Raw genomic sequence first — 16,294 nt, 5'->3', positions numbered from 1 at the left:
GGACCCCATAGCTGCGTATTGGCCATATATAAATCTATCGGAACGCCATCGGGACCCAGCGCTCTCCCTGCTTTGCTTGAGTTTATGGCTTCCACTACCTCCTCTAAGCTGAACTGAGGGGTTATGGTCAGACGTGGGCCTTCCTGGGGGCCTGGGCCCTTTGCGGAATCTGTGGGATTTATATCACCAGCCTGCGAATATATCTTGGAAAAATATGCAATCCAGTCCTCTTCAGAAATGGCAATTTCCATCCTAGGGGTATCTCTATCCCCTAGTACAGGAGAGTTTATTGTTTTCCAGAAGAGGATATTATCCTTCATACAGCTTGCTTTGTGTAAGGTTTCCCACAAGGTTCCTTTCAAAATCGATTTCCTTTTTTCCATGGCTATCTTATATTCTTGTCTACACATACGTATTTCAGTCAGGCATCTTTTTGGGGCACTTAAAGCCTTTTTTAGTCTCTTATGTGCTTTTGTACAACTGTGGTCAAACCAGCCCGTTTCCCTTTTCTGTCTGTGATCTGTGTAAAAGCACTTAAGCATTTTCCTGGATCCAAATTCTCATTAAGACAGTCCACAAAGGCTTGATTGCAATCGCATATTAACTCCTTCAATGGAATCTTTGGATCTATCTGAGACCATCGCAGTGTGTATCCATTGCGCAAAACTAATTCAATGTCATTTACCAGCGTGGCCCTGTTAACTTTAGCCGATATAAAGGAAGTTAGTGAGAGATTCAGGCTCTGAGGAAAGTGATCACTAATTGCGATGTCATGCAGAATATAGTTAGTAAGATAATGTGAGAAATGGTTTGACATTAAGACAAAGTCAATCACAGTATTAGCACCCCTTCCATTGTAAGTTGGTTTAAACTGAGATTCTTCAGAGTGTGATTCGTTTACAAAAGACAAGTTATAATTATGAGCCATTGAGGTCATTGCATCTCCTTGGATGTTATGTGAGAAGTGAAGTCTTAAACCAGTGCCTTCAGGATCCCAACCACATACCTTTTCCTAGAGTTCTTTACAAGGATGGACATTAAAATAACCACCCCAAATAATAAAGATCTCATGTCTATTATTTGCACATATATTTTTTAGATTCTCTCCCATAGAGTATTAGAAAATTCTCCTAGAGATACATTATTATAAAAGTTAATAATTACTAAATGAGTCTTATGATCCAAATTACTCTCTATCATTTGGTAATGCGAGCTCATAGTTTGCATCTCTAAATTCTGTAAGCATAACTTATTGGAAATATATGTACATAGGCCTACTTTTGGCTGCCATGTCTGTTACGACTCTGTCGTCCCATTTCCAGGGGGCGCTGCAAGGGGACTGTCAGAAGCCTGGGAATCACCTTGAACACCTATCTAGAGTCCCTTGCTGACTCCTGTTTGTTTCTCCTTTCTCCATGGTACACTTGTGTAGGACTACATTTGCTTCTTGGGACTGTAAATCCCATAATGCACAGTTTGGTAGTCAGGAAAACCCGGATTCTGTTTCCCATTGTTTTCAATGGGAGAAGTCCAGTTGCTCCTTTTCACTGGATCCTCTCCTCCAGGACTTGCAAGTGTCCGAAACCACACACACCTGAAACCTCTCTTGTGCAGCCCAGCTTGGAACTGCTTATAAGCAGCCATTTCCCCAAGCTCCCCGTCGTGCATCGGACTTCAATTCCTTTGTGTTACAGACCCCTTGTCGGATGGTGTTCCAGTTTTGTTCCTGTTCTATTCCAGCCTGATCCTGTTTCCTGTTTCTCTGCCCTGCTCCTGATTGTTCCAGCCTGAACCTTCTCTCTGTTTCCCAGTCCTGTTTACTGCTCATTTCCTACTCCCTGTATTCCAGTCCTGTCCTTGCCTGTTCCAGCCAGAGCCTGTTCTCAGTTTCCCAGTCCTGTCTCTGTCTGTCCCAGCCAGAAGTTTGCACCCTGTTTTCAAGTCCTAGACCCGCCTTTGCTTCAGTCTGAGCCTGTTCCTAGTTCTTGCCTCTGCCTCTTTGTTTGTTCCCTTCTGTTCCTGTTTCTTCTTGGTTCTTTGTGTCTGGTAAGTGTTCTATCAGTCTTCACCAGTGTATACGTGTCCTCCTGTGTACTGGGGTTGGCTCCTGGTTTCCAGGAGGCAATTCCAGCCCCATCCTTGTCCAGTGTTATACGTTGTATTTCGTGCCTAACAGTGACAGTGTGCTATTGCTGTTTTCTCAGGGATCGCCACTGTGTTTCGAGCTGGACCCACAAGAGCGTGTCCTGTGTATCTAAGTACTATCCTTGTTTGTGCTCTAGGGTCCAGAGACAGAATCACTTCTGCTGCCTCCTTTCTATGGGGCTGGCAGGGTGACTATCTGTAAGAGCAAACTGCACAGAGGCATTGAGATTCCCTGTCACTGTGGGAGGTTCTGCGCCTTACTCTGTGTACAACCCCAGCGTGTTTGTCCACTGGTAATCCGTTTCCTGTTTGTTCACACAAGGGTTGCTCTGCTTTTACTTTCCTGTTTCCTGTGCCTATCCATAGCTGTCCTTCCCGTGTATGCCTTTAGCTGCTCCTCTGCCCCAGTGTACTACCTCTTTAGGATATTCAGTGACCTCAAGGGGTGTCCCAACCAAACTCCTGATCAGACCCGCCCGAAACCTTGACAGAATGCACGACCCAAACATTTCAAGCTCCCCTGGCAGTAAAGGCACACACAAACCTAAAGGGCTTTCCTATCATGTTAAAACACCCCTTTCTAAACCTATACATTCTCTGAAGACCTCTAAAAGAGGCCTTAGTTTAAAGGATAGACTTGTTAAAGAAAACCATAACTTGCAAGTTCAGTACTACACTGAGTGGCTTGCTAATCTTTCAATGACAGACTATTATGTTATTTGTGGCTATGACCCCCAGTCCCTGTCTGTAGAAGAATTACAAGGACGTAATGAGTTTTTGCAGTATCTTTTAGCTGAAGCCAGTAAGAATGTTCGTAACCGTGGAAGTGCTTTTGCTACCTCTGCACAAGACATTTACTCTCAAGAAAAGACGGTTAATTCCTTGCCTCATGCTAGTGCATCCCAAGTTCACTTCCAGCACTCTGCCAAAACAAAGAACCCTGACACTGTTCAAGAAGCCACACTACCGATTCCCTTGTTTTCTGTTGAGTGCTTCAGCCCATCTAGGCCAGTTTCTCAGAATTCAAAGTGCAGTGCTGACTCTTATAAAGACCTATCAGTCCCTCAGAGTTTTCAAGTCAGCAGGCTAGACCCTGTATCTAAGGGATCAGTAAAAACTGTGGGATTCCTTAGTTCAACTCAAATGGCTTGTGCTCCTCCCAAATTGGGTGACAGTACATCAGTCTCAATTCCTAAGTGTTGTGCTGACTCGTGTAAAGATCTACCAGTCCCTCAGTGCTTTCAAGTGAGCTGGATAGAACCTGTATCAAAGGGATCAGTAAAGACTGTGGGATTCCTTAGTTCAATTCAAAAAGCTTGTGCTCTTCCCAAACTGGATGATAATATACCAGTCTCAATCCCTAAAAGCTCTGCTAAACCCTTTTCTATTCTGAGTGGGTTTGATGACAATATGGACATACACACACTAAAAGAGCAGTTTTGGCAGATTAAAAGGCAGATATCAGACTTCTATGATGAATATGTTGTAACATACACAAGAAATCTTTCACATGGGCTCTTTTCATCAATGCATATTTCACTGCTGGCAGAACCAGACATTCTGTTTATCTGTAAGGTAGAAGAAGTAACAGAGCAGCTGATGGAAACTACTGCAAGGCAATTTGAAAACCTGAAAAAAGAAAATGATCACCAGCTTTCGCTTAAAGAACAGTATGCTACCTCATGTGCCTCTCCAAAGACTGCTATAAAGCAGATTTTCTCTGCTATGAATGAATGTCAAGAGACTGCTCCAGTTATAAATATATCAGCCTCTTCTTCAGACTCTCTCTCAGCTTGTAGTTTTCTAGAGAATATCCCTGTGCAGTTGACTGAATCTCTGACATCTCTGAGAGATTTGACACCTCTTGATTCAAAGGATAGATCAGAGTCTTCAGAAGGAAGTGTCTCAGCCCCTCTATCAGAACAAATAAAGCAAAAGGAAGAAGAGAGTTCTGATGCAGACTCCAATAGCTGCACCTTAAGAAACCAAGCTATGACTTTACTGGAGATTAATGGCAAGTTGTGCAACAGTGTTGAAGAATCTGAATCTAGTGATGACAGTGGTTCCTGCCTTGCCATGAACAAACCTACAAATAGTGCTGTTCAAATGGCGCACACACCAGAATTTTCAGATTGTGGGGATACTCCTGCCCTTTCAAACAATATCATAGAATTTTCAGATAATGAAGAGACAGTTCCTGTTTCAAGTGAACTAATGGAATTTTCTGACCGTGAAGAAATACCCGCAATTACTAAGAATGTAATGGACTTCTCAGAAAGTTTAAAAATCTCTTCTGTGTCAAAGCAAACCGTGGAGATTTCAGACAAGGAAGAAAGCCAGCAATCTGAAATTAAACAGCCTGTCATAAGAAATGAGATCCTTCACCTAGAACTGGACACAGTTGAAGCCTCAACCACTGACCCTGACCTGCTGAGCCCTGCCAATGTATATCCTGTTTCCAGCTCCACGATTAGTGAAGAACAGATCTCTGAGCTACCGGTATCTGATCTTGATGAAAAATCAGGCACACCAATGTCACCTGCTGTGTCCCTGAAACTAAAGACTCCTGAAAACCAGCAATCTGAAACCGAAGCTCAAGTGCTGAAAGATGTAATACTTCCCACTAAAACTAAAGACTTGAATTTGAATCTTGTATTCGAAGATCTGATGATAAGTACTGTTCTTAGTGTTTTATTGCAAGAAACCATCATCAATTCAAAGGCTAAAGCTGAAGATTTAGATAACAATGTAGAGGTGATTTCTGAAGAGACTCCAGTTCTATTTCAATTCAAAGAACAACCTTTCAGTGTTAACAGAGCTGAAGATCAACTACCTGTAGTAGAAACGCCTTGCAAAGAAACCATTTCTGATACCACGAATACACCACAGAGCACTTGCAATGAAGAAATCTCAGTCTTGTCAGAAGATCACCCTAAAGAATTAGTTTGTGGAACTTCTACATTTTCATATGTTAATCCAGTCTCTAAAGACATGAAAACTCCTGTTGCTCCTGAATTTGATACTCCAATGTCATCCAAGATGAAAGACAATTCTGACTTTTTCATGTTTACCTTGAGAACACCAGTTACCCATGTCTCCCAAGTCTCTATGCTTTGCAAGCCTCAGACCACAATCAATGCAAATACTGCTGCAGAAACAGACATATCTTGCTTGTCGGAAGGAGTTACAGACCTTACAGTTACTAACACGTCAATTATCTCCTCTAAAGAAGACAGTACTGAACAGGAAACTAAAGTCCTAAAGAATACCGCCCATAATGCCATTCCAGATCTCCTTGCTCCTGAATCCACTTCACCAGAAACCAACTCCATGCACTCCTCCCGTATCACTCTAACATTAAAGAGGAAAGACATTGGAGCCCATATGGGTATTAATACATGCTTTGCTCATTGGATGATTCATCTGTGGCAGGACTGTAAACTTATCAACCAAGGTTGGTGTTGGATTTTCTTGCTGTGGCTTTTCCTCTTCAACTTTTTTCAGCCAAAGGATCGCCTTCTCTTCTTGAGCAGACTGGTGGGAGGGAGTATACTGTTACGACTCTGTTGTCCCATTTCCAGGGGGCGCTGCAAGGGGACTGTCAGAAGCCTGGGAATCACCTTGAACACCTATCTAGAGTCCCTTGCTGACTCCTGTTTGTTTCTCCTTTCTCCATGGTACACTTGTGTAGGACTACATTTGCTTCTTGGGACTGCAAATCCCATAATGCACAGTTTGGTAGTCAGGAAAACCCGGATTCTGTTTCCCATTGTTTTCAATGGGAGAAGTCCAGTTGCTCCTTTTCACTGGATCCTCTCCTCCAGGACTTGCAAGTGTCCGAAACCACACACACCTGAAACCTCTCTTGTGCAGCCCAGCTTGGAACTGCTTATAAGCAGCCATTTCCTCAAGCTCCCCGTCGTGCATCGGACTTCAATTCCTTTGTGTTACAGACCCCTTGTCGGATGGTGTTCCAGTTTTGTTCCTGTTCTATTCCAGCCTGATCCTGTTTCCTGTTTCTCTGCCCTGCTCCTGATTGTTCCAGCCTGAACCTTCTCTCTGTTTCCCAGTCCTGTTTACTGCTCATTTCCTACTCCCTATATTCCAGTCCTGTCCTTGCCTGTTCCAGCCAGAGCCTGTTCTCAGTTTCCCAGTCCTGTCTCTGTCTGTCCCAGCCAGAAGTTTGCACCCTGTTTTCAAGTCCTAGACCCGCCTTTGCTTCAGTCTGAGCCTGTTCCTAGTTCTTGCCTCTGCCTCTTTGTTTGTTCCCTTCTGTTCCTGTTTCTTCTTGGTTCTTTGTGTCTGGTAAGTGTTCTATCAGTCTTCACCAGTGTATACGTGTCCTCCTGTGTACTGGGGTTGGCTCCTGGTTTCCAGGAGGCAATTCCAGCCCCCATCCTTGTCCAGTGTTATACGTTGTATTTCGTGCCTAACAGTGACAGTGTGCTATTGCTGTTTTCTCAGGGATCGCCACTGTGTTTCGAGCTGGACCCACAAGAGCGTGTCCTGTGTATCTAAGTACTATTCTTGTTTGTGCTCTAGGGTCCAGAGACAGAATCACTTCTGCTGCCTCCTTTCTATGGGGCTGGCAGGGTGACTATCTGTAAGAGCAAACTGCACAGAGGCATTGAGATTCCCTGTCACTGTGGGAGGTTCTGCGCCTTACTCTGTGTACAACTCCAGCGTGTTTGTCCACTGGTAGTCCGTTTCCTGTTTGTTCACACAAGGGTTGCTCTGCTTTTACTTTCCTGTTTCCTGTGCCTATCCATAGCTGTCCTTCCCGTGTATGCCTTTAGCTGCTCCTCTGCCCCAGTGTACTACCTCTTTAGGATATTCGGTGACCTCAAGGGGTATCCCAACCAAAGTCCTGATCAGACCCGCCCGAAACCGTGACAATGTCTGGTCTGTACAGCTGGTGTATGGAATGTTTTATAGCCGTTTATATGGACAGGATTTAATAGCCAAGTCTCCTGGAGACATATACATGAGAAATCTTCTATAAAGTTCACCCAAATCTCATTACTGATCTTGTTAGTTAGGCCTGCAATATTCCAATAAAGTAAGGCTATTTCTGCATTCTGTTGAGATTGACAATACGGGTCATTTGGAATTCGGAGAGGTATGCCGCCATCTACTAAATGAGTTACATTTGAAGGGAGGTTTCTCTGGTTTAACTGTATTCCTATTGTATTTCTTACAGATACCACTTTGTAGGGTATATCTTCCTTAGTCATGCCAGGCCCTTCTTTGTGTACTTCCTGGGCCATTTTGTGGGAAAGGTCTTTCTTCTTCATACTGAGTCAATCTAGATCTTCTAAAGTTGTAAGAGGATATAATCTGTTACGCGAAGGGATAGGGTCTGACCTGGTTCAAGATGTTCTTCTTACTGGTTGTGGATTCTTAGTCATACCCCGCAGGTCTTTGATAGAAGAAACCCAGAGGTAATAACGAGATTCCTTGAGGTGTTGCTTGCCTTGCTCCTAATTTGCGGATAATTCTATCCACTAAGTCTGGAGATCTAAATGAAAGGACCACACAATCTCCTTCCAGTGCTTTCTTACTACTTCCTATCGACTTACTCTTCTGACCATTTTTACATCATCAAAGAGGACCCCCACCATTCCAGAGCCCAAACGTATTCCTATTCAGTTAAGAGCCTTGTTCCTCAAAGCGCACCATGATTCCCGCTGTTGATCATCTATAGATGGAACATTAGCCAAGACCACTACATACGGAGTTACCTCCGGGGGGGAGATGTAAAAGGTCACTTGGAGAGGGTATAAGCTTCGAGGATCTTGTCCTACTAGATTGACTCCCTCCTAAATTTAACTGGGGCTGGGTTATCATCGTCCTGGGTTAAATATTATTTGTTGATTTTAATGATCTGGAATTTGGTTCTAATGGAAGTGTTTATACTTTAGTCAAAGGCATTGAAGTCAAGTATAATTGATTAGGATTTAGTGGTTGTAGTTTTCTCAGGGGCTTTACATTTGAATATAGATCATTTGTCCTATCTTGCGTGACGAGTTGGGTATTACTCTCATAATTTGGAGTCAGCAGTGGGGTACTGGAATCTTTTTTCGCGTAATATATGTCTTCAGGTTGTAAAGCCTTTATAATTCCTAAGCCTGCCTCAAGTTTACTCTCCACCACTTTTAAGTGCTCTGACATAGCGTCCAAAGTGGCCCTAATAGATAATTTCAAAGTATTTACTGATTCATGAAGATTTATGAGGAGAGATCGAGTTGTATCTCCTAAATTGCTTGAAGATTTCTTTCGAGATAATATCTTGAATGGCTTTTTAACTAGGGTGGTTATTGAGTCTTTCTTTGGCGTTTTTTTGGGGGTCTTATCTACCGTTTCTACCGCCGGTTTCCTTGGGCGTTTAGCTACAGGGGAAAGATCATCCAGGGAATGAATTAGATTAGAGGCATCTTTAATACATCCATTTGCGTGCCTTACTTCTATGTTCGTAACCCCGTGATCGCTAAGCGTAGAATTATTAGGCATCCCAATATGTTTTAATAATTCAGAAATTTGTTCTTTAGGCATCGACAGTTTCCCTTGCACAGAAGCGATTTGTTTATCTATCATCCCCATCGCCCCAGAAATATATTTTAATATAGATGTACTATCTTTTAGATTTGAAGGGTGATTACATTTTGAATGCTTCCTTTTACCCATATTTTGTGTGGTATCAAACTTATTCCAATATGGATGGTGGGACAAGAGAAGAAGTGCCAATTTAATTAGCTTGCTAGTCCACTGCAATACACTATCCCAATTAGATAACTTAGGGATTAAAAAGCAAAATCACAGTCAACACTCAGTAATCGCAGTTCCCAAATTGCTCAAAAGTCAAATGTCATATATAAAGGAACGTCCTCACTTGTGTGGCCGACATACAAAAAGCCTCTTGAAATGCTCCTGGGCCTTCGCACACTGTCAAAGGCTAAACAAGACAGGGGAAATCCACATCTGACCCAGAGTAATTAAGGCTTCCTTTTCTCCTCCTCCTAGATCAGTTAACACCAGAGTTATAAGAATCTGTCCCGGGGGGCCCAACGAAGAATTAAAGAGGGGGGGCCCAGCCCAGCCTCTTCCTGGCGATGAAGGGCGAAGGAAGGGCGCTTTCCTGAAGTTAAAGGGCTTACCCTGCCCTGCGGCCAATCAGAGCGTCCCGCGCGCTCCAAAAAGTTAAAGGGCTCCTGCCCCGGCACCAGCGTCCATTGTAGCGTGGCCCGTGGCAGCGGGAGCGCTTTCCTGAAGTTAAAGGGTTTCCCCTGCCCTGCGGCCAATCAGAGCGTCCTGCGCGCTCCAAAAAGTTAAAGCCTCTTGCCCCAGCACCAGGTCAATTGTAGCTCGTCCCGCGCAGCGGGAGCACTTTCCTGAAGTTAAAGGGCTTCCCCTGCCCTGCGGCCAATCAGAGCGTCCCGCGCGCTCCAAAAAGTTAAAGGGCTCCTGCCCCAGCACCAACGTCAATTGTAGCGCATCCCGCGGCAGCGGGGCGCTTTCCTGAAGTTAAAGGGCTTCCCCTGCGGCCAATCAGAGCGTCCCGCGTGCTCCAAAAAGTTAAAGGGCTCCTGCCCCGGCACCAGCGTCAATCGTAGCGCGTCCCGCGGCAGCGGGAGCGTTTTCCTGAAGTTAAAGGGCTTCCCCTGCACTGCGGCCAATCAGAGCGTCCCGCGCGCTCCAAAAAGTTAAAGGGCTCCTGCCCCAGCACCAGCGTCAATTGTAGCACGTCCCCATTAGTATACATATCGCAGCTTTATCAGGTGCAGGTTAAAAAAACATCGAGAAAGCCTAGATCACACATTCCGCTGGGAAAAAGCCACCTTTCTCTGCTTGAATAGGGCATAAACAGAGACGGTCTTATACCAGAGGATCCCCACCCACATCACACAAGACAAGGACATCTGGCGATCATATTTTATTAGTCACTCCCCGAGGCAACGCCATAGTCAGAGGAATTCAACTTCAGGAACATCACCCCAATGATGCAAAGCAGTATTAAGTATAATATAATTAGTGAGAGCCCCACTCGCCAGGCTGAGATAGGCTCTCTGGCAACCCCCTGCAGAACCCAGCCGAACCACGCTGTTCATGAATGACGCGGGGGTCAGTGGGGAAACTAGGTAGGCGAAGGGGTTTGATGAATAGAGCCTAGGCGACTGCGCAACATATTAGCACATCAGGTGAGGACCCCCACTGACCCACGGGTCTAGCGCCTCCTTCCAATCGAGACAAGGGCACCCGAGCGCTCCCCGGACGCCCTGGAGTTTCAGCAGTGGATTACCTCCATTGCCACACCTGACGTCGTAACGAATTGTCTTTTGTGTTGATGCTGCAAAATTGTTTTTCAATTCGCTTGATGCACTGTATTTGACAAAATATTATTTAAAAAAAACTCTATCTTTCACATTTTAAAGTATAATTAGTGAGGGTACTAAGGGGACAGATGAATAAGCAAGTTAGTCTCCACATGAATTTAAAAAAAAAAAAAAAAAACATGGGGCAAATATTGCCTGAATTTACAGAAACGTGCTCATGAAAAAGGTTTTTTAAAGAGTTGCTCTGCCTCTCCGTAGACTAGAGCCAAAGGTTAACTAACTACCCCTTGCACCATCCACAAAGCCTATTGCAATAAATAACACAACTACTTCCAAAATCCGGCCTGCCCTACTTCCTCGTCTGGAACTAATATAACTTGCACCTCCCAACCCAAATGAAAAAAATACCTCAACAATTAGAGCCATGGATTCTGGAGCGGAACCTCACCACCTCCAGTTAAGGAAAGTTCTGAAGCGAGAACTATTTAGGCTGACACATAGCAGAACAATTGCACCATCAGAGGATATTATTATAGAGTAACGTTGCACATAACACCTCGCATTCGGATGGACTCCTGCCACTCTTGTCATGTTAAACGTCGGCAGATTTGGATAGCACTTTGCAGTGGCTGTGATGTGGGGCGTTTTTTTAAACTATTAAAAAATAAAACACTACCGAAGACAGTGCTTTATCTACAACTCTGCTTTCCCTAGCACCATAAAAGCTTATTAAAAATAGATTGTTATCTTTTAAAAAACTAAAATGTTGCTAATAGATGCATTCGTTTACTGGACAGGCACCAGTAAACAAAGCCCCATTTGTAATCACCAGCGAGTATTATTTAATTAAAAGGTTCATTCTGTAATACACTAATCCGGAAGGCATCATTGCTGACTTGTAGCCTGATTAAACAGCTGTAAATGGTAGGCCTGTCTTGGAGTGAGATAGCATTAACCTCTGTGCCTGACTTCGTGGCAGAAGTAGAGGCACTTTTTTCTGAGGATGCTTCTCTTCTAAGCGCTAGTCGCATCTGGTCTTGTTGAGCACACTGTTTACAAGTACATTTGATAAACAGAAAGCACTCCTAGTATTCACCGCTAATGATGAGTTCTCTCCAGAAAAAAACGATATATTTTTTGCCATGCCAGGAAAATTGCTTACAAGGCAAGGTCCTTATTTATAGATAGTGAAATATTAATGTAAACATAAACCCCTTGAAATTGCAATTTCTTTTGGTGCTGTGGGAAAATATTTCATTAGAGGGACTCGCTGAGCTCGACAATGACGCCTTGGATTCCTGTATTAGCGCTATCTGAGCTCCAAGGTTCCGAGCGGCTCGATTATTTACTGACAATAAGCCAGCTGATTGATTCTCGCCCTGCCTGAACTCTATTTAAGGTTTCCTGAATGTTGCCTTGCTGTCTGTTCTTGATGTAAAACGCTCTGTTATGCGCCATGTTAGTGAATGACTGTATGTGAAATTGCTAAGGTTCAGATGTAAGCGGCGTGTGCACTGGGGTTAGATTATACAGTTTTCCTAGAGTCAGTTGCCTAACATTTTTAAAATGTAGAAACCATAGTCAATTGGGGAATAGAAGGGGCAGCACAGACCAAGACACTGAGGGGCAGATTTATAGGAAGTGGCGCTGCACCTAGTGCAGCGCCATTTTTCCTACACCCCTTAGCATCCCTCTACAGCCACCATGTGTGCACCGTATTTAAAATACGGCGCACCATGGCGCAGGGTAAGGGGCAATACTCTGGAGTAGTAGCGCCAAAATATTGGCGCTACTCCTTCAGAGTACATAGGGCCCCATTCTGAAGAATGGAAACCCTTTTTAACGACTGCTCTTAAGCAGTCTTTAAAAGAGCCGTAAAAATGGCACAAGGAAATCTGATAGATTTCCTTACACCATGTTTCTGGCTCTCCTAATGGGGGAACGCCCCCTTTGCATACATTATGCCTGGTGCAGGCATAATGTAGCGCAAAGGGTTACAGAGTGGTTCAATGCATGCATTGCACCACTCTGTAAATATGGCGCGGGGCTAAAAAATAATTACGTTAATGTGACACAAGGTGGCGCTAGGGCATTATAAATATACCCCAGAGTTTGTGTAAAAAATACAGCTTTTTTGAAATAGGTGCACATCTCAGATATCACATATAATAGACCCTGGCTGTTACCTACGTTTAACTACCTCCCACACCTAAAATGCCCCACCCCCCCAAAAAAAAAAAAAAACCTGCAAGGTTCTACCGCCTCCTGGTATAAGCTTCCTAACTTGAGGCCCTCAACCTGCCATATATTATTAATGCAACTATTAACCTCTACGTTAACTTGATAATGAACAGGAATCTTCCTGCCTCGTCCAGGCTTGTGCTTGCCTTCCCATTGACTCTCAGCATGGATTGTCGCTGTCAACAGCAATAAACTTGTCTACCAATGCCAACCTCTTGGTCCACAGCCCATGCACCTGCTTCAAGAGCCAACATACATAGTTCAGAACACCCTTGCACACCTGTTCCATCAAAGCTGATAAAAATATGGCAAAAGAAATTGAGCAAACCCTAGTCGCCTGCGCTTAGGGATGAGAGGGTAAGGGGAAGCTTCTCTTTCTAAATGTCAGCCACCATCTTACCATTTATAAAACAGTGGGTGACAATCTGAAATGGTTGTATATGTATCTTAAGAGCCAAACATAGCATAATGGAGCCCAATGGAGGACAAAACTCGCCGTAGTGGCCAGGCTGTACCATTTCCCAAATGTACCCTGGGAGGAAGACCTCTCTGTGATCATCTGCCCCCTAGACCCCATTAAGGAATAGCACAGATCCTAGACACCAAGCTTGTGTGAAAAAGGCCGCCTTATTGAAATAGGTGCACATCACATATAATAGACCCTGGGCCTTTCACGTTTCAAAACTAAACCTCACTATACAAATGAATTATCCACATTAAACTACCTCCCAACACTAAAGTACCACCCTCCCCACAAACTTAAAGCTGCAAGTTTCTACCTCCTCCTGGGCTAATCTTACTCACTTGAGGTCTTCAACCTGCCATAAGTTTTTAATGCAGCTATGAACCTCTAACTAAGTTAACTTGTTATTGAACCTTAAACTTCCTGCCTTGCTCAGGCTGTACATGCCTACCCATTCCCTTTCACCCTGGATTGCTGCTGTCTATACCAAACATGGATAACCCATGCCAAATTCTTGGCTTGCTGCCACCTAAAAAAAGGCCCTTCCCTGACTTTTTCTACTCCACTACCCTTAGGGTACTGTAAGCTCTAATGCACATGGAACATCTTAGCCACTACTTCTCACACATATAATAAATATAGCTCCCTGACAATAAATGAAAGATGCACTCCATCTCCACAGAAAACTTCCCCAGCATCATACCTCAAGTTTGCCTGCTCAGTTCTACTAATATTTTGCTTATGCCCCAAATCCAACCAAGTCAGCAGAGTTGATAACAAAACCTGTTCGTCTTCACATGTACATACCATATGTAAACTCTGAAGCATGACACAAGGTATTCCCCAAGCCAGCAGTCTTCTTTTCGGCCGGAACTGACCAGCTTTTCTAGCCCACCCTTTTAGTATCTAGTTCCCCAGCTCCCCCTCTGTTGGGGAGTAACCCCAGAGGAGCTGACCCCAAAAAACTTCCCCCTAGTTTAACTGCAATGATAACCCTGGGCTGTACTTTTTCAATCAATGGCAGCAAGAACTGTACCACATCTTTTTTCCAATCCCAAAAATCCCTTCTCCACTGCACCCCGCTATTCAAAAATTCAACCCAAGCCTGGCTACGAGCTCCTCTCTATTCGACGCGGCCATTGATTCTACCACCAGCTGCAGCATCCTGCTCCTGACTGTGCCCTCCTCTGTGGCCAGCCCCTGGATTTTATCCCACGCTGAAATGTGACAAAGGGGGTCATTCTGACCTCGGCGGTAAAAGGCGCTTACTGCCGGTCAGAAGACCGCCATAACACCGCTGCGGCAAACCGCCACAGTCATTCTGACCCGCAACTTGCAAACCGCCAAAAACCTGACGTCCACAAAAGTCCGCCACACCAAAGGTCAGCGAAAAAATGGCGATGACCAAACCTCCAACGTCACGCCAACAGAAATACGCCCATACCATTCCGACCCACAAATCCACGCTGCGGTCTTTCAAACGCGGTATTCCATTGGCGGTACACACCGCAGCGGTCAAAATACACACACACATAGAAAACTCAGCCACATTGGTCAGTTTGAAACACGCACACCTGATACACATACTAACACCACTCCCACACACCCAACACAATATAAAACACACACCCACATCACCCACAAACCCCTACGACCCGAAATTATTGACGAAGGCTAGAGAGAGAGCACAGAATAGACAATCCCACAACACAGAGGCACACAACACCATCACCCACACAGAATCCACGCACCAAACACCACACACCACCACACGCACCACACTCATCACCACAAACGCCACCCCACACCTCATCCACACCACCCCATGGCACCCCAAAGACACCCCAGGTTCACTGACGCCGAACTCAGGGTCATGATGGAGGAAATAGTCCGTGTAGAGCCCCAGCTCTTCGGGGCACAGGTGAAGCACACCACAATTGCCAGGAAGATGGAGCTATGGCAAAGGATAGTGGACAGGGTCAACGCGGTGGGACAGCATCCACGCAATCGGGATGACATAAGGAAGCGCTGGAACGACCTACGGGGGAAGGTGCGTTCCATGGTATCAAGGCACAACATTGCAGTGCAGAAGACTGGCGGCGGACCCCCACATACTCCTCCAGAATTTACAGCATGGGAGGAGGAAGTCTTGCTCATCCTGCATCCTGAGGGCCTCGCAGGAGTAGGCGGAGGAATGGACTCTGGTAAGTCAAATCTTCACTACTGCTTCCCACCCCCACCCCACCTGCATGCCAAATTATACCCCCACCCTCACCCCAACCCCCATCACACCAACTCCTAGCAAAAGGCTCACCATCACAACCCACCCATCCCAACACCAAGCCCTGCATGCGACCACAAAGCATGGACACCCATCACCAAAGCATGCCCACTGCACACACACATCACCCCCACAAGCCACCCTCACAAAAGCCCCCACAAGGGAATGCCTGCACTTGGGTACACGGACACCCACCCATCACACGAAATGCCACACACAGAAGCAATAACCATACCTTTATACCCCTGCAGGACCCGAACGCCACCACACCGCCACGGAGGGTCCAGAGATGTCCATCCCACCCCCAGAAGAGGCCCCCAGCGATGACAGCAGCTCTGTCTCCCTGGACCCAGATGACCAGCCCGGCCGATCGGGGACCTCTGGACAGTCGGTTCCCCACAGACAGCCACAGGCTACACCAGACCCAACCCCCTCTGGGAACACCAGCACAGCTCCCACCCAGCGGGCCCATGCCTCTGTCTCCAGGACACGTCAATCAGCGGTGTGTCCACCACTACAGGGCACCCAGGTTGACCCACCACCCCAACAACAACAGGGACCTGGGGGCAGTGGTAGTGGGCACACAGTCCAGGGGACAGAGGCCCAGGATCACAGGGGAACTGGGAGGGCTGCTGTGCGACAGGGGGGGACAGGTCCAGGGAACCGACTCTCCAAGAGGCCCTCTCCTCCATCATGGGAGCTTACCACCACTCCCAGGAGACGATGGCGACGGTACTGGCCCGGTTCCAGGAGATCCAGGCACTGCAGGAGGAACGGTACATGGGGTTCAGAGAGGAACTGAGGAACATCGGTTCTGCAATGGGGACCATCGTC

The sequence above is a fragment of the Pleurodeles waltl genome, chromosome 6 (assembly GCF_031143425.1).
Source record: "Pleurodeles waltl isolate 20211129_DDA chromosome 6, aPleWal1.hap1.20221129, whole genome shotgun sequence".
In the NCBI taxonomy this organism is placed as follows: Eukaryota; Metazoa; Chordata; class Amphibia; order Caudata; family Salamandridae; genus Pleurodeles; species Pleurodeles waltl.
The sequence above is the reverse complement of the archived record's forward strand: the minus strand, read 5'-3'. Positions refer to the sequence as shown.